The sequence below is a fragment of the Pinus tabuliformis genome, chromosome 1_2, assembly GCF_031772625.1.
Source record: "Pinus tabuliformis cultivar Carrire ecotype Pingquan chromosome 1_2, CPIR1, whole genome shotgun sequence".
Lineage (NCBI taxonomy): Eukaryota > Viridiplantae > Streptophyta > Pinopsida > Pinales > Pinaceae > Pinus > Pinus tabuliformis.
The window spans coordinates 1,329,094,545-1,329,114,906 of NC_142298.1; positions in this window are offsets into that span (position 1 = coordinate 1,329,094,545).

Consider the following 20,362-nt stretch of genomic DNA (forward strand, 5'->3'; position numbering starts at 1 on the left):
GTAAGGAAGCAGAATCTTCTCATTCTAATCCATCAACCTCAGCTCCTGGTTCCGATCCACTACAGATCGAAAAACCTAACCCGGACTTAGTAATCAAACCGCCCGCCAAGGGTGTACTTCGAAGGTCTGCTTTCAATCCACATGCGAGAGCGGCCCAGAATTACAACATTGTTGAGGACTTAGCTGTTTCACCCTCAGCAATGTCGGCTTTAGAAGTGCTGCAATCATGCCCAGCACAACGAAAATTACTTTTGTCGGCTATCGGAGCTGTTGATGTTCAGGACCCGAATCTGATAATCTTCGATCTAGAAAATAGTACACCGCGCCTACCCCATCAAATGGCTTTCCAAATTCCAGTGATAGTCAAAAACAGGCCTATTCATCGGACTGTAATTGATGAGGGAGCTTCCACGTGTATTATGTCGATTCAGTGTTGGAGATCGCTTGGTTCTCCTTCGCTGAACCAATCCCCGACCATCCTTAAGGCCTTTGATGGCCGTGGGTTCCGTCCGTTTGGTATTCTACAGGAATTGCCTATAGGGGTAGAAGGTAAAACCGTTAGTCTGGATGTGGAGGTGGTTGATGCCCCTCTAGACTACAACCTTCTTTTGGGTCGAAGTTGGTCATATGCTATGACAGCGGTCGTTTCATCGGTCTTCAGAGTAATAAAGTTTCCACATAACGGCAAGATCGTGACAATTGATCAGCTGACATACTTTTCATCCGACCCAGCCTCTTCAGAGAGTATCCAGCATGTCGGTAAGACGACAATCCCTTATAGGGACGTTGGCGTAGGTTTAGTTAAAGATTCCGGTTTACTGGGAACTTTTCCTTTCCCTCCAATCAACGCAGACCCTTCATTTGCATCAATTCATATGATTACATCAGACACCATTATTTACGACGATCCTTGGATTGTCCCATCTGAATCTGAGATAGACTCATTCGGTGATGCTATGCCTTTGAGTCCATATGAAATTGCTTATGAAGCCGTCATGTCTTTTACCGACTCGCGTTCAACCCAAATCGACCAAATGAATGTGGTCAGTGAGGAATCACTTTTCACACCAACCTCAGAACGGATAGCGTTTCCCGAAGTCGTGTCATCTGACGAACAACTTCGCGAAATCCTAAGTGTAGACGATCTACCATGGGAAGATCTCCATCATAGATCTTCGTTTTTACCTGAGGGTGATGCTTTTGAAAATGATTTTTCATCTATTTTTACCGCTGAATATGTCAAAGACGCTCAGAATCCAACGAAACATCCTGATTCAGAGTTGAATTTAGGGAATATTTCTCGCACTATTCCCATTGACATTTCAGTGAAGCCCGGAATTGAGGAAAACATTCATATAGGTGCCTCATGTACAGAAGATGAAATTCAAACTTACAAGGCCCTATTCCAAGAATTCCGCGATGTGTTTGCCTGGTCTTACGAGGAAATGCCAGGAATCGATCCTGCCATTGTTGTTCATGAAATAAAGACCTACCCGGACGCTAAACCCGTCCGGCAACGGTTGCGTCAGATTCACCCTCGAAAAGCAGCTGCGATTAAAGCAGAAGTCGAAAAGCTGTTGAAAGCAGGTTTCATTTATCCAATCCCGTTAACGGATTGGGTATCGAATATTGTTCCGGTTAACAAGAAACAAGGAACAATAAGAATCTGTATCGACTATAGGGATATAAATCGAGCTTGTCCAAAAGACAACTATCCTACGCCTATATCGATCAAATAATTGATGATTGTGCCGGAAGTGAAATGTTTTCCTTTATGGATGGTTTTTCGGGCTATAATCAAATCAATATTCTACCTGCCGATCAACCAAAAACGGCATTCATTTGTCCATGGGGGACATTTGCTTACTGCAAATTACCTTTTGGGCTTAAGAATGCCGGAGCCACTTTTCAACGGGCGATGTCTTATGCATTTCATGACATCAAGCACATTGTGCAACCGTACCTCGATGATTTGCCTGCTCATTCTTTACATCGAGCTGATCACCTTGTCCACTTACGAGCAATCTTTATGAGGTGTAGGCATTATCGTATTCGGTTGAATCCCCACAAGTGTGTTTTCTGTATAGAAGCGGGTCGATTGCTGGGATTTGTTGTTTCAAAAGCCGGCATTCGCGTCGATCCCTCGAAGGTCGAAGCTATCATCAAATTGCCTCCTCCTTCGAGTTTGCGCCAACTCCAAAGTTTGCAAGGGAAAGCAAACTTTTTACGCCGATTCATTCCAAACTACGCCGAGGTCACTAAGGTTTTACACGGTTGTTGAAACAGAACGCTCAATTCTTTTGGGACGAGATTGCCCAACAATCTTTTGATGCACTTAAACACGCGTTGACCCATGCACCGTTGTTGCATCCTCCCAACTACAACCAGGACTACTTCTTATACCTCGCAGCTTCGCATTCCACTATTGGAATGGTGTTAGTCCAAGAAGATGAATTCGGAACGGAACATGTGATATATTATCTTAGTAGGACGTTAAACCCCACTGAGCTAAAATATTCGCATGTGGAGAAATTGGCCCTGGCAGCCGTTCAAGCTGTCCAGCGTTTTCGTCACTACATTCTTCTCCGTAAAACTACAGTTATTTCGGATTGCAACCCTATGATTTATATTTTGACTAAACAACTGCTAGGGGGCAAGTACTCTAAATGGATCGTTATCCTGCAAGAGTTCGACTTGGAGTTCGAGAAGTCCAAGTCTAAGAAATCCTTAGTTTTTGCGGAATTGATGTGTGATTTCCCGCGTGCTGACACAGAAACTGTGGCAGAGGAGTCCATTGCGGACGAATCTTTGTTTCTTATCAGTACTTTAGATCCGTGGTATGGGGATATAATCATCTATCTCCAAACCCAAACCTTTCGGCCTGAAGCTTCAAAGTCGGAACGTCGAAAAATTCGGTTTCAATCCCAGCAATACAGAATTATTGGAGATACACTTTATCGCCGGGGGGCAGACTTAGTTTTTCGACGTTGTTTAACTCACGAAGAGGCTGAGAGGGTTTTGAATGATTGTCACTCTGGAGCATGTGGCGGTCATATGTCTGGGTATGCCACAGCTCAGAAGGTGTTGCGTGCTGGCTATTTCTGGCCGTCCATGTTTAAAGATTGTATCATTGCGGTCCGAAAATGCCACAACTGTCAAGTGTTTGATCGCAAGATGCGCGCACCACCTGCTCCTCTCCATCCCATAATTGCCGTTGGTCCTTTCGCCAAATGGGGTATCGATTTTATTACTTGTAACCCTCACTCGGCCGGGGGGCATGCGTATATCATCCTCGCGGTTGATTATTTTACTAAATGGGCCGAGGCGATGCCTACATTCGACGCAAGCGGCAAAACAGCTGCAGTTTTCGTATTCAATCACATTATAACTAGGTTTGGTGTCCCGCAAGCAATCATCACTGACCATGGGAGCCATTTTCGAAACATCATGATGACTGAGCTTACAAGCCAGCTTGGTTTGCGCCACGATAGCTCTACTCCTTATTATCCGCAAGCCAACGGTTTGGTTGAGTCTATCAACAAAGTTCTGGTTATCATGATCCGACGAATCATTGGTATTCATCGGTCGAATTGGCACAACATGTTATTTTCAGCGCTATGGGCATACCGAACTTCAGTGAAAACTTCAACAGGGTTCACTCCTTTCCAGCTAGTTTATGGCTTGGAAGCTGTGTTACCCATTGAATGCGAAATCCCATCACTTCAAATGGCTGTCGAATTACTCCCAGCTACTTCCGAAGAGGAGAAACGTTTATTATACTTAGCTCAATTAGATGAGACTCGACGTGACGCTGCATTGGCAATCGAGACTCACGCGAAGCGAATGAAAGCTCAGTATGATAGAAATGTGACCCCTCGAAGTTTTTCGGAGGGAGACCTAGTGCTATTATATGATCAAGCTAACGATAAGCTAGGTGCTGGAAAATTCGTTCCTATGTGGCATGGACCCTACATTGTAAAGCGAAAGCTAGCAAAAGGGGCCTATGAGCTGGTAGATTTTGATGGGGACTCTTTGGGTAAACCCAGAAATGGACTTTACCTAAAGAGGTATTATGCTTAAATGATGGGTATGGAGAATTTTTAGTTAGGTTAGGTTTTCTTTCTAGCTAGTATGTTTGTTAGTTTAGATAGTGTGCTTAGCTTAGAAAGTGTGTTTTTCGTCGTTATTCTGGCTTATCTTGGTTTTACTCTTGATATTGCAGATGTCGACGCCTCTCCAAACGTACATTGGATTTGCCGATGGTGCTTGTCGTAGTACACGGAATATCTCTTCCGCAGCTTGGGTTATCTATTCGCCCTCTGACGAGTTAGTTTCTATGCATGGGGTGAGCCTCGGTCAAACAACGAACAACATTGCAGAATACAGTGCAGTGGTTGAATTATTGTCTGAATCTATTTCATTTGGAATTCGACGTTTGATAGTGAGGTTAGATTCTGAACTCGTTGTATTACAGCTTAATAGAGTATATGCCATTAGAAATCCTGTGTTATTAAGGTTGTTTTTGAGAGTGCGTCTCTTGGAACGTGAATTTGATTACATTGAATATCAGCATATTCCAAGGTCTTTAAATACATTAGCAGATGCAATTGCTTCTCGAATGTTGGACAGACATTTGCGATAATCATGCAAGTAAATTTAAAAACATTTCATCACATATGTTAAACAAGATAAGCCGGTAATAATGATATATATATAGATAGGAGTGTGTCAAAAATATACATCGTCTTCGATCATAGGTTGAAAAACACCTTATGATCGGCAAAAATGATAAGTACAAAAAACCAAAAATGTCATATGTGTCTACAAAAGTGACTAGCCAATCACTGGTGGTGCTCTCTATACGAGACCACTGCCCGCGCTACCCTACACAGGAACCTCCTGAAAGGTCCTGGGACTGCGACCACATAGCGCTGAAGTCGAATAGGAATGTCATCTATGGTGGTCTCTGGTATATCCGCCGTCAGACGCTCTAGATCCTGTTCCAACTCGGCTAAGGTCTCTGCGGCCGCATCCTGTGGGGCTGGTGCTGGCACAGCTGGTACTCTTCTCTCAAAAGCCCGGAGATTGGCGGACGCCGTGGACCTACATCTGCATTTTGGAAATTTTCCACTGTCAGTTTTGAGACGATATATATAAAAAACAAAAAAATATATATAAATTAAAAACTTGTGGAAAATGAAGTACCTCTGTCATCCCACTGTTCTCCCTGTGGAAGAACCATGTCCGGATCATTCCGAAAATCCATTCCGGCATAAGGAAAATCCTGAATAGCAAAGACCTGGCCCTCTAGCCAGTGAAAGTAACCATCAGGAAATCGAACAACTGCCGCGCCCTCATCAGGATGCCGGGCCATTACCGCAACCCATCTCGTCAACTTAGGCTCCCGAGGAGCCCCAACTGGGACAGTAAGATGCTGGGGGATCAGCATTGGAACTCTCTCTAGGGCAAAGCTCACAACCAAAGGCCCATATCCAAAGGTCTTCAATCGTCCGGTCTTTGCCCTAGTCAGTTGGCCCTTCATATTGGCCAACACAGCATCGCACCAGTTGAAAATGGTGCCTTGGAAGCAATCTATCGCCATCCGCATTTGGGACCCGGTGGCATTGTGCAAGGCGGCTGCGCCGCAAAGTCTGGTAACAGTAAAGGCTATCACCATAAGTTCAGGTCGGGATATGTATTTGATTTCTATCCCCTTCTCCTGGTTTTGATTGTTGCACCACTCTAGCCGGAGGCTAGCAAGGGATTGGCCACCCGGCCTAGTCCCGGACAGAGTCAGTTGCTCGCCCCTATTAGGCAAGCCAGTGAGAAAATATATGTTGGAGGACTCTATCTCGAGCTGGTTCTCTCCGATGTAGAAACATTGATCCTGAATGTTCCACCTTTCAACCAGCCACTCAAGGAATGCTACCTGGCCCCTCATGCCAGGTATGGCCCAGTATTTATACAGGCCACATGCTTTTAACGCATCAATAGAAGTTTGATGATTTATTGCGGCCAAATCAACGTCCTCGTGTTCTCTTTCTCTCCAATCTAGCATGGTGATTGCCCTACACACCAAAAAACAATAGTTAGAATTCATTAAATAAAATTTGGTTGGTTGAAATTTGAGTTTGGGGTTTCAAAGTGCGTGTTTCATGGGGTACGCACCCCGCGTTCAGGACACAGAGCGGCGGTACGCAGCTGGTCTGAAGGCGGGCTGCGTACCCTGACCTTTTCCCTATATACGAAAAAGTTCGGGGTACGCAGGTCGCCCATGGGGCACCTGCGTACCCGAGAAACATATCCTAAAACCCTAAACCCCCTAAAAAATCAAACTAAAACTTGAAATGAAATTCTAAATGGATGAAATTGAAGAGGAGGATGTTGTGGAATACCTGAAAGAGACGGCGCTCGATTCTGACGGTCGGATTCTCCGCAATGTCCACGGGAAGTTTCTTGCCAAAAGCCCTTTTCTCAAACTCAACAGTAAAATGGTAAAAATGACATGGTAAAAAGTCTTTTTAAAGGTTTTTTGGATGAATGAATGCTAAGTTTGTTTATTTTTCAATGTATTTTTGCCTATCTTAAACAGGTATGAGTAATGTGTTGTTTTTGTGCAGGACAAAAGGATTTAGAGGGAAAATTGTCATTTTTCACAAACCAAAACATCAGAGTCATCTTTTAAGCCCTTTTCTGACTCCTAAAATATGAAAATATCGCCGAGCGTTTCTTTTACATTCGTTAAAACGGAATTAAAAGACGGTCCCCTTATAGCCCTTTTTTGACCGTAAAAACAGGAAAAGATTGTCGGGTTTTTGTCGTTTCAAACTCGATACTGGAAATAAAACGACGTGTCCTTGATCGCTTTTTACTTTTCAGGTCAGTGACACTAATCATGAAAGTACTCCTTGGTCGCAAGATCAAGCGGTTCTCCCAGGTATTATTTTATACTTTTTCGGGCTTAGGGGACACAAATTTACGAAAAATTTCAATCTGGAGTCTTCTTAAGTTTTTCAGACTCTCTAAAATTGAAAAATGTCGAGTTTCTCCTATACTGGGCTCGTTAAAATTCCACAGTAAAGGGCCTGTTCAATTACAAACAGGAACGAACCACTCCTTCCTAGGGTTCGAATCAAAACTAGGTTGGACTCATCCGAAGGATGAGCTTATAATCAAGCATATGTTATCCTCCTCAAGCTTGTAAAAAATAAAGAGGTACTTGCCAGAAATGGTGGGGGAAAAGAGAGAAGAATGAGCTTATTTGTTATCCTTTGTCTCAGAAGAAACCTTATTACCACTCTTGAACACGACACTTTTCATTCACCTGGGTTGGGAAATCCTTTACCTCACAGTTGATCAAATCACATTGAAAGTCTTCAGCCGGGTATCGGGGATTAACTTTGAGTCATTCGTTACCAAGCCATCTGTTGTGTCGTTATGTGTTCAAGAGGTCTGCAAATAAAACTTTCATCTGCAAAATACTTGTCATCCATTTTGACCATCCCTGAGTCAGTCCTTACAGCAACATTTTCTCCAACTTGAACAATGATTTCGTGTTGTGGGCCTGCCTGCAACGGGTCGCTTTCTATCGACATCAGCACATTATCTAGAGAAATGACTTAGAAATCGTCAGTACCTTGAAATCTGCATGCATCAATGGCAGGTTTCTCGCCTTTGACGTCAGTTTACATCATTGACTTTCGATCGAAGGATTCCGTGAAATGTTCGACATCAACTCATTTATTCGCATGGCTAGAATCATACCAATTCGGGAAGTAGAAATGAAGACCCTGGATCTAGTTCCCACCATCCAGGCTGCAAGGAGTTTTGTATTCATTATATAGTAGACCAATTATAAACAGATGGCTGCGTCCATACTGTGTCTACGAAAGTCTATGATTATGATGTACTGCAAGATCATTCCTGTATCAGAATAGTTAGTCTGCTAGTTAAAGTTTTGATCTGAGTATGGGAATGCCTACCTCAGCGATGATATAATCTTATACATGTATTTTGTGTTGAAAATTGCAGGTTCTGACCAGGCTCTCCACGAGATAATCCTTGAAATGATAAAGCGCTTCACCCTTCCTAGATAATACAAAACCCTAATCTACTACAGGCTTCGCACTTTAGGGGGCAATCTGTTACACTAAAAAATGTCACCATGGCTATTTACAGTTAGTATGGCTCTATCAACAGTCATGCTATCCTCCTGGGCAAGTCTTATGCCTCTGCTCTCCATGTCAAACTCCAAAAAAGAGAGAAAGTCTTTGTAAATGTGTTTATCTCTGGGTACGCAGATTCTCTTGGCCTTACCTGCGTATACGCACCTAATGTTCACAAAAGCTGCGTACTTGTATGCTCTGTATGTAAAGGGACAGGTGCGTACCCCTGTAAAGGTCAAAAGGCGTGAGTTTCATCTTTAAAAAGTTACTTGTGGTCATTTCTAGAGCATTCTAGAAGGTTGTTCGACATGTATTGAGTGCCTCCAGATGGTTCATGTACCCCTATGAAAGAGGAACTTATCCCATCAAGAGAGGAGCTATCCCATCCAAAGAGGGGATTATCCCATTGATGGTGGACCTGATTAACTTCCTCTTGAGCACTATAAATACAGGCATTGGGCCAGAAGGAGGGGAGGTTGAAAGCTAAACATTTCTAAGGGTAGATGCTGCAGGAATTAGGACTCCCATTTAGAAGCTTGTGAGGAGAGATTCCCATCCTTTCTTGTTTCATTTGGAAGTGGGTGAGCTTTGTCAAAGTAAAGGAGAACTCTTGATGGACCCTGGGAGGGACTTGCACAACACCAAGGCTCAGGTTGTAATTGTTCCTTTTGTTTCCTATTAATGCAAATGAGTCCATTCTTCTCAATAACTTGTTATTTATGAGTTGTTTCATGTACTCCTTGGTCTATATGTTAAATATGTTTTATTTTATGAGATTATCAAGTGCTATTTAATCGTTTGATTGTTAGTGTATGCAGGTTTCGAAGTGAAGGAGGAGCTCATCCGGACCAGCGAGACTAGACTACTACAACAGCATTGGACTACAGGTAGGATCTAAACACTTGATTTCTTGTAAGGTAAATGCATGTTTAGAGAAGGATTGCTCTTGTTTGTCTTGTTTGTCACTAGAGAGTCTTAGACTCCTAGGGAGGTTGGTTGTGTCCGCACTATCGACTCTTTCCGCCTGACAGAGACAGATTGTGAAAGTGCAGCAAGTGGAGCAAGACAGCATAAAGTGTGGGATCCAGGCGGACAAAGATTTAAAACGCATGATCTGGAGATCATGATCATTTTCTACCTTGGGAGTCTGATGCAGGAGCATAGACTCGGAAAAATACCTTGTATTTATTAAAACTAAGGGGTCTCATGTTTTTGAGAAATTATTAATTTTATGTAAATATTTATGAGATTTTGAGAGGATTTGTAAGTGTTTCCAAACAACTGAAAACATGAGAGGAATTAGCCTTGAGATAATTAAGAATTAATGATGGAGCCTAAGTTAGATTTAGTTTCAAGATTTTAGGGATAAAATCTAGATTGTAGGGGTGTTGAGATATTTGAGGACTTTGTTGAGTGATTAAAGGGATTTGAACCTAAATTGGTTTAATTCAATTTGTATAAATTTATGAGCCTCAAAGGAAAATTGGGGTAGATAGGATAGAATAGAGAGGGGAAAGTGAAGCTTGGACAGCCAAAGCTTTAAAGCCTCCGGCAATTGTAAGGCCGTTAATGTTGAATATCCGGCAAAGGCAAAGTCTGCAAGTATTTTTATTATTAATGTGAAAAGTGTTCTCAGAGTTGTGTGATTCGATTTCTAGAGTGGTGTATATTTTCTGTAACTGAGTTTAAATTTAGAATGCACATTTTATATAATCTGGTGGTGTTACTCTTCTTTATGCGGCACGGGAGCTTGACAAACTACAGTCACCAAATTTTGACCAGAAGATTGGAGTCCAAATAATCCAGAATGCATTGAAGACATCTGTGCATACGATTGCTAGCAATGCTGGTGTTGAGGGTGCTGTTGTAGTCGGCAAATTATTGGAACAAGAAAATTTTGATTATGGCTATGATGCTGCCAAAGGTGAATATGTGGACATGGTAAAGGCTGGCATAATCGATCCGTTGAAAGTTATCAGGACTGCATTGGTGGATGCAGCGAGTGTGTCTTCACTGCTGACTACAACAGAGGCGGTGGTTGTCGAACTTCCAAAGGATGACAGACCAGGCCCAGTTATGGGTGGTATGGACTTCTAAAAGGCTTCTTGAGTGGTGAGGATTTTATCAGAAAGGAAGAGCAAGTTTTGGGGCAAAGTGGCAAGTTATAATCACATGAGACTTAGTTAAGTGTTCTGTGCTCCGCGGTGCTCTTTTCTTTTCAATTAACAATTGAATAGTGCATAATTTAATAATTTAATATCTCTGTGCTGGCGGAGAGATTTTCATTAAACAGTGGTGTGACTACACCCGGAGTGAGAAGGAATTTTGTAAACATTGAGACAGGAAATGCTTGAAATTCTGTGTAAAGTATAGGAGGAGGAAAGGTCGATTTCAACTAAAATCGACCTACACATTGATTGGAACTCAATTTGCATAGCACAATTAGAGATATGAATGAATCGTTGTATGGAGTGCATGAATTTTAATGGTATTTCTGCGAAGAATTGATTTTAATGTCGACTTATGAATGAGTTGCTGGATTCATGTTTTATATGCCGCAGTGATGAACTGAAGATATGTCAAATTGGGTGAACCGTGGGGAACTCTATTTCCCTGGAGCGATGTCAGTTATGACAAAGTCTAACTCGGCATTTTGCATCTTCTGGAACGTACGCAGAAGTTTATAATTGAATCTAATCTTATGTCCTGTCAATTGACAAATGAAACAGAATTCGATTGATGGAAAACGCTGTTGGATGGAATTGAATATAAATGGCATGGTGGCTGTCGTTTTATGTTGAACCAGGTCTATTGCCGTAATTTGTTCATAAATGAAATCCTGTTTGGTATGAATGTGCAGAGATTGTTTAACAGCATTGAATAAGGTGAAAGACTTCGGCAAAAGCGTTGAACGCAGTTGAACGTTTAACTGGGGGCCCAACACTTGTTTTGTAAGCCTGAGTTCTGTAAATTGGGAAGGTCGAACGGAGAATTGAAACACTCTGGCATTGTTGGTGGAATCGACCACGGTTAAGTCAATAGTTGATATTTGACTTTGATCAAATTCTGTACACGGCATAACGACAATTGAAGTGGGAGAGCGTTGGAGTAGGCGCACTTGAATTTGCAGAGGCGTTCATGAGAAAGGTTGGGTTGAATAAACAATGTCGAGTTCAGAAAAAAGTAAGGCGCACATACTAAACGGGACCAATGTTAATTGTTAAATTCTTTGGGAGTTGGACGCAATATATATTGGGTTCGTGGTTATTGAACCATATGTTTGACAAGCTTCCGCTTCATTGAACCATTGTGATGGTTGTGAAATTGCCAGATTGGAATCTTCAATTTCAGAGTTTTGGAGAAACATTTATATTTAGACTATTGGGGAAGATTCTGGGTTTATGCAGGGTAGACTTGCGTCACTACGGAGGGGAGTACCATGGCACCTGAGACAGACATTGCATCACATTCATTAGTACTTCTGGAGGGTACCCTTGCGAAGCTTGGGTGCTTGCATCAGCAAAGGCTTTTTTCTGGAGGTCAGCGTAACTGTTTTTGTTACCTTCGCTGGTAGGCCTGGGTCGTCATTATCCCAAAATATTTTCAGAAGGTCCTTGATTTTCATTTTCTTGTATTTTGGTGTCCGGTTCTCGTCACCCAAAGTGGAAATACTTGGAAGTAGTTTGATTGGCTTTATCTTTAGAGACTTTTTTAGAGTGTTCTCTTTGCTCCTAGTTGGCCTAGCTTTATAAATTTTTTGAATCTTTAATTAGTTCTCTTAAAAATAATTAAAAGTGGTTGATCGACCAGTTCATCGGTCTAGGAGGCTTCATGGGCTTTCACCTACGAGTGCTGAGCCTTCTTCTAGAAGGCATAGGAGCAATTATGTTGGTGATTTCCAATCAGTGGCAGCAGACGCAACGAAGATTGATCCTCCGGTTGAAGTTATTGATTCACAAAATAGACTTGGTATAAGTAGAGAGTTGGAGAGGAACACTCCAGTCCTTTCTAGAGTCCTCTTCCAGTCGGAAGATGTTATAGAGGTTGAAGAGCTTCCTGAGTCTCCTTTGACTCCTAATTCTCCTCTTCCTCCCGATCATCTAGACATTTTATTATACGTCGGGACTCTGACCCACAGGCCTTCAAGCCCAGGTCTATTTCGATCTTTTCCTTTGATGACCACTACTGGGAGCATGGCTTCCACCATGAGTGCTACTAGTATGCAAACTCCTTTATTAGTACAAGGAGGAGGAACAATTTCCATACCTTCCATTACTCCTAGCACTGCCATATTTGGCTTTACCTCCATTCCATCTTCGAGTGGGGGCACCCAAGATTTTTCCTATGGCACTGGTTTTATCCCCTTTGGAATTCCGATCAGCACAATTCCTTTGGTTCTGTTAGGTTTTCCATGAGCTTCCTCCACATCTATGACCTCCATGGCAAGTGGTTTAGCTTATTTTTAGGGTTTCCCTTTTTGGAGTGGTCATATACCAGATTCTAACCCATCTTTAGGATCAATTCCTTTTTCCTCCACAGGTCAAAGTTATAATCCTTTCCAAGGATGGACTAACCCTGTTGTTAGTGGACTTGGCGCTAGGAATCAATTCTCTTTAGGCCAACAGGGGAATATGCCATATTCATACGTGAGTTCATTCTAGAGATTTTCTCCATATGCTCATGCATGGAACCCTTACCAAGGGCTCTCTGCTCCATTCAACACCTCTCTAGGGGGAAATTTCACTAGATATGGAAATTTTTCAGTAGGAGTTGGACAAAATCCAATTTTTTCTGGGCCACAAGGATCTCCTTATGGTTCAGGTTCTTCTATGAATTACTTCAGGCAACCTGTTGCCTCCATAAATCCAGGGTATTATTTTTAGAACATTGGGAATTCCCCCTAGACAAGGTAAAATCCTCAGGGTTCTCCACAATTACCTTTCCTAGCAAACTTAGTAGATCTATCCAAATTGACTAATGATATGATCAGATATAACCTAGCCTGGCCTCCAGTTCAAACCAAGCTTTCGTTGGATATACCTAATTTCTAAGGGAATACTGGTGAAGATCTGGGACCACGTAACCTCTTTCTACTTATGGTGTTCGTCAAACTCCTTGATAGATGATTCAATCAAGTTGAGATTATTCCAACGTACCCTAACTGGAAATGTGGCTAAGTGGTACATTGAACTCCTAGGGGGAAATTTCACTTCATTCGATTATTTGGCTACAATATGTTTGAACCATTTTTAGTTGCCCATTCGTTATGATGTTGGAACTGAGCTATTAGCTAATTTCCACCAGGACTAGGCAACCCACATTTCAGATCATATCTAAGAATGGAGGAGAAGGAAGAGGCTCATTAAATCTGACATTCCACAAGAATTCCTTCTTGAATGGTTTCTTGAATCTTTACAACCCAATATCTCTAAGGATGTATCGCTCTACGGTGTGTTCACCGAAGAACAGGGTATTTTCAGAGCCCAGCCGCTATAACTTATATACTCTCAATCTGGGGTTCTTCAAAAAAAAAATCCTAATACTCCTAGGTCCAAGGTTGATTTAGCCAAGTCGAAGCTAGGTCCCCATGCTGACGGGCTAGTCAGATCGATTGATGCTAACACGGCCAACCTGCTAAATCAATTACAATAGTTGTCTTTACAAACTGCTTCTTTTATGCAGGCATCACCATTAGTGTCTATGCCTTCTCAACCTTCATCTATAAATTTCGTTCAAACTTCTAACCCCAAAGGAAACCAACAATCTGATGGGAAGAAGAAAGGACGTGGTAGGAAAAAGAATCGGGATGGGAAGGGTAATGCAAACAAGATCGGCAATGATGTTGGAGGGGGTAAAAAAGAGTCTAAGAAGAAAGTAAAATTTCCATGCAAGTTATGCAATGGTGACCATTTGACTCATCTTTGCCCTAAGATTCAAAATGCTCAGCGCTTATTCATTCAGCAAGGGTATTCTAGCTCTCAGGGTGTGCTAACTAACCCTTTTCCCCAAGGGAAATAGTTGCTTGCTGGCGTGAATTCTAGTACCGGTACCCCTGCTAAGGGCAACCAGGAAGAGGAAAATACATCAAATGTTTACATGATGAGTTCACATATTGATGTTGCTACACGATCACGTGATTATGGTGAATTAGGATCATCTAAGGCTAAGTCTACTCCTGATGTTTCAGAGCCCCTCCATATCAAGACGCTTATAGTTGAGTCTATACCTCGGATGCCGAAAGGCTCCACAAAATGCTTGACCATTAACCCTAATGCTAAGGTAGCCCAGAACTACTCTATTGTAGAAGATCTGGCTCAGAGTCCTTGTCCTATGTCAGTGTTAGAGGTACTCCAGTTGTGCCCAGCATAAAGGAATGCATTGCTCATTGCGATTGGAGAAGTTGATCCAAAAAACTCTCTTGTGCTTACATTTGATATGTCAAACATCAAGAAGAGACTCCCACATCATATGGATTTTCAGATAAAGTCTACATATCGGAAGACTAATATCTTTCAAACTATAGTCGATGAGGGAGCTTCCACATGTGTAATGTCCATGTCATGTTGGAAGGCTATTGGATCGCCTCAGGCTGTTCCTTCACCTACTCTATTAACAACATTTGATGGTCATTCTCATAGACCACATGGGATTATTCTAACCTTTCCCATCTGTGTTGGGGGAAAGGTTGTAAATATTGAAGTAGAGATAATTGATGCAAATTTGGATTACAATATCCTTTTAGGTAGAAATTGGATTTACGAGATGGACGTTGTCGTATCATCATTATTTCACATCCTTTTTTTTCCTCATGAAGGGGAGAATTGTAAAGTTTGATCAGATGGATTATTCTCCGGGTGACTCCCATGCATCTTCTGAATCTACTATTCCGTTAGTGAACAATCCCAAGCAGCCTATAGAGATTTTAGAAGTTGGAATGTACTCTTCTTTAATGGGTACCTTTGGTTTTCCTGCTCCTATAGCTATCATTAATGATATTTCATCCTCCAAGGCACCTTCTCGAAGAGAGTTCTTTAGAACTCATTATTTTTTGGATCCTTCGCCCTTACCTTCTTCTACCACCAAATTAGATGAGGGGCAGGTAGGTGGAATGGCATGTCCTATGTTTGCAGCTGAAATTGCTTATCAATTTATTGTTAACACTGCAGACTCCGATCCTACTCCTTTTTCACCAAAGGAGCTGGATGGGGATGTGGCTCCGGCCTGGACTCCAGATTCCACTTCTTCTCTAGATTTCTTAGATACTATTTTTCCATCTAAAGAAGCTATCTTAGAAGAAATGACGAGTGTTGAAAGACCGTGGAGTGATTTACATCACCGGTCATATTTTCTCCCTCATTTGCAAGAAGTAGAATCAAGTTTGTCCAGTTCTTCATCTACTAGTGATGTTCATGTAGTTTTAAATCCTTTGGCTCCAGTACAGTTTTCTACCGAAGGTAACATGTCTGTCATTTCACAAACTATTCCGGTGGATGTCTCTAGGAATCCCAACATTATTGAAAATGTATTCATTGGATCTGACTGTTCCCCTCAAGAAATTCAAACTTATACTGATCTCTTTAAAGAGTTTCGAGATGTGTTCGCTTGGTCTTATGAGGAAATTCCTGGGATAGATCCATCTATAGTCCAACATGAGATCAAGATGTATGAAAATGAAAAACCTATTCATCAGAAACTTTGACCGATAAACCCTAGAAAAGCAGCAACTATCAAAGCTGAGGTTGAGAAGTTGCTTAAGGTGGGTTTCATATACCTCGTTCCTTTAACTGAGTGGGTCTCTAATCTAGTCCCTATAGACAAAAATCAAGGAACGATCCATGTATGCATTGACTTTAGGGACCTAAATAAGGCTTGTCCTAAGGATAATTACCCCATGCCCTTTATTGATCAGATTATTGATGAATGTGTGGGTAATGAAATTTTCTCATTTATGGATGGATTTTTTGGTTATAATCAAATTAGTGTCCGTCTAGAAGATCAGCATAAGACAACTTTTATTTGTCCCTGGGGTGCATTTGCATATAAAATTATTCCTTTTGGCCTCAAAAATGTTGGGGCTACTTTTCAGCGGGCCATGTCATATGCTTTTCACGATATTAAGCACATTATCAAAACTTATTTGGATGATTTAGTTGCCCATTCTCAAGAGAGAATAGATCATCCTGAACATCTTTGATTGATTTTTGAATGATGTTTTTTTTATAAAATCTAGTTGAATCCAAATAAGTGTGTTTTCGCTGTCACATCTGGTCGATTGTTGGGATTCTTCGTGTCGACTGAGGAGATTCATGTAGATCCCTTCAAGGTTGGGGCAATACTTCAGTTGCCTCCCCCATCCTCTATACGTCAACTTCAGAGTCTCTAAGTGATCAAAAATTGATCAAGGATCTAGAAAAAGCTTGAAATTAAAAGTTGCTGGATTTGAGTGGAAGCAGCACCATTGTGTAGATCTTGCATAAACGACTCCAACACAACTTAAACGGGTGCATTTTACCTCCGAATGAATGAGTAATTGCTTGTGGATGTTTGTGATGAAACAATGTTTCACTGCTCGACACATGGCAAAAATACAGGTTAAGCTTAGTGGCAGATCTCCAGATTCGTTACAGTGGTAATATCTCCAGTTGGTTGCATGGTGAGATTTGGGTATATATGGTGACATTTTGTGTAGTAGAGAAGAGTTTTAGTGCAGCTTTGGATAGTTGGAGGTAGAAGTTTGCAGGTTTATTCCAGGAGTTGTAGGAGGTCTTTTTCTGAGCCATCAGTTGCATCGAAATTATAAGGTCGAGCAAATCACAATTGGACCAGCCACAGATCTTGTTGATGTAACTTTGATGTATTTTTTTTGGCTTTGAATTTCTAAGATAAAGGCCTCCCTGGTGAAGACCAGGGCCCAGAGATGTAGGCTTGAAGATAGCCGAACTCCGTTAATAATATCTTGCATCACTTTTCTTCTCATGGTTTGTTGTTCTAATATGCTGCAAAATTTATTAACAGTGCTTCATGCCTATGTATTTAATGGTTTTTTTAGATCATGCATTAACACTTTTTAAATAATGAATGAATCACATTTCAATTAAATATCTTTCTTGGGATCATTTGGTATCAGAGCAGGTTGTTGTTAACTATGATTTGAAGTGTGCATGATCACCAGGAGAAAATATATGCTTGGTGAAGGAGAACTTGTTTCAGGAGATCCATAAGTTGGCTTGAGAAGAAGGACAACTTGAGGAGAAGAGATGGCTGAAGGAGGAAGTGGTCATCATTCATTTGGATCTGATGCAGGCTTCGTGGATGCTTTCATGAACTTGCGAGCCATGGTCGAAGAAATGTATCGAGATTTTAAGACAGAAAAGTATAAAGACGAAGAAGGACAACCATCACAATCTGGAAAAGAAGATGAAAGCGATCAAAAAGACCCTATCACTTCTCTCTTGAATCCATCTAAAACTTTGAAACCATTGTTGAAGCTCAATGTTAAGTTCGAGTTACCCATGTACAATGGAGAGGTTGATGCCGACAACCTTGAAACTGGGTCAGGAAAATGGAGGTATATTGTAGCGTGCAACAGATCACTAAAGATGAAGTCAAAATCAGACTAGCATCACTTCGTTTAACGGGCAGAATATTGATCTAGTGGCAGAGTAAGTTACGAAAAGGTACTGAGCATATTGGTAAAATTTTTCCATCATGGTTTGATTTTATTACTGCACTTAGAAAGTAATTTATCCATTGGGATATAAGGAAAAAGCTTTAATAGAATGGCAAGGACTAAAAATTAGGAAAGGTCAATCAGTGCAGGAATATACAGATGAGTTTCATAAGAAGGAGTTGATGTTAGATATTCCTTTGTATACTCAAGAAACTCTAATGAAATACATAGGAGTATTTCCTGAGTATGTTCACAATATTGCATTTATGTTCAGTCCTACTAACCTGGATTAAATGGTAATACAAGTGACTTACATTGAAGAAGGTAAGTTGGGAGTTGGGGTATCATCAGAATTGACAGCCAAAATGGAGAGCAAGGGAAGAGGGAAAGTGGAGAAAGCAAACTTTGGTAAGGAGGAGGTTGAAAATCTCTCTTGTAAACATTGCAAGAAAGAGGGCCATGACAAGGATCATTGTTGGAAATTGCATCCCGAAAGGAAACCGAAGTGGATCAGAAAAGGGAAGCAAGATCTTGCAGCAACATCGAAACCGTTGGACCTAGGGTTAGATTTAGGTGATGAGACGCAGATCGCATCATTGATTATGACTGGTAAATCCGATGAAGGTAATGATTCTAATAGTTCCAGAGGAAAGTTATTTCATATAAGGGTTGTTATGAAACATACAAAGATCGACACATTATTAGATAGTGGATCTCAAGCTAACCTAATTTCAGAAAAAGTGGTTAAGCAATTGGGATTGAAAACCATAAAGCATCGTAAACCATATACTTTAATTTGGATGAGAAGAAATCATAAATTACGAGTAACTGAGCAATGCATGTTACCATTTGCAATAACTTCTCAATTTAAGGATAAGGTGATGTGTGATGTGGTAAAACTAGATACATGTGGGATGGTCTTGGGTAGCCCATATTTATATGATAGAAAAGAAATATTTTATAGGGAACAAAATCAATATCACTTGTTCAAAAAAGGAATTGAATATGTTGTACATTCTCATCACACAAAAGTAGATAAATCTCTTTTTATAGTTGAACAGTTAAAACAAGTAGCTTATGCCAGTAAATATGTTGTTGTACAATCTAAAGAACCTAAGCAAGAGATCATTAAAGTTAATTACAAACAGATAGATCTGCTTAAGGAATCCAAAATTGTACATCAACAAGAGTTGCAGTGTGATAAGTTGAGTTTTGTTTCAGCTATGAAAGGAAAGTAGGGTATGGTTTTAGCTATGTCAATACTTTCAATGTTGTTGATGGGTTTATTATTGTTTAGTGGTGCTTGGATACTAACAACAAATATGAATGTAGATGTGGGTGAAAAATGACTTGGTATATTTTGCAGTTTGTGTGTTTTGTTGACGATTGCATGGATGAGTAAAGTGTACAAGTTCAGAACAGAGTGGATAGATATCGGCCACGTGGGAAAATGGAACCCACATTTATTTTATGGAACTTAAGCCTTTTGTAGGTCCAAAAGGCCTAAGCGGGGAGGAAATGATCCGAAATTGATCAAGGATCTAGAAAAAGCCTAAAATTCAAAGTTATTGGATTCGATGGAAGTAGCACCATTGCGTAGAGCTCACAGAAATGACTCCAACACAACTTGAATGGGTGCATTTTACCTCTGAATTAATGAGGAATTGCTTGTGGAATTTTGTGACGAAACAGTGTTTTACTGCTTGACACATGGCAAAAGTACAGGTTCAGCTCAGTGGCAGATCTCCAGCTTTGTTACAGTGGTAATATCTCCAGTTGGTTGCATGGTGATATTTGGGTATATATGGTGACATTTTGTGTAGCAGAGAAGAGTTTTAGTGCATGTTTGGAGATTTGGAGGCATAACTTTGCAAGTTTATTCCGGAAGTTGTAGGAGGTCTTTTTCCGAGGTCGAGTAGATCACAACTAGACCAGCCAAGGATCTAGTTGATGTAACTTTGATGTATTTTTTTGGCTTTGAATTTATAAGATAAAGGCCTCCCCGTTGACGACTAGGCCCCGGAGATGTAGGCTTGAAGATAGCCGAACTCCGTTAATAATCTCTTGCGTCACTTTTCTTTTCATGGTTTGTTGTTATAATATGCTGCAAAATTTCTTAACAGTTCTTCATGCTTATGTATTTAATGGTGTTTTTAAATCATGCATTAATACTTTCTAAACAGTGAATGAATCACATTTCAATTAAACACCTTTTTGGGGATCATCAAGGAAAAACAAATTTCTTGAGGAGATTTATAGCCAATTATGTCGAGATCACAAAAGGATTTATGAGATTTTTTAAGAAAGGGGTCCCATTTCTATGGGACAATTTCGCACAACGCTCCTTTGATGCTTTGAAAGAAGCATTAACCTCTGCTCCTTTGTTGACTCCACCTGATTATAGCAGAGACTTCCTTTTATATCTCGTTGCAACATAATCAACTATTGGTATGGTTCTGGTTCAAGAGGATGATGCCTTATGTGAGCATGTTGTTAGCTACCTATACCAATAGGTTTCATATTTCAT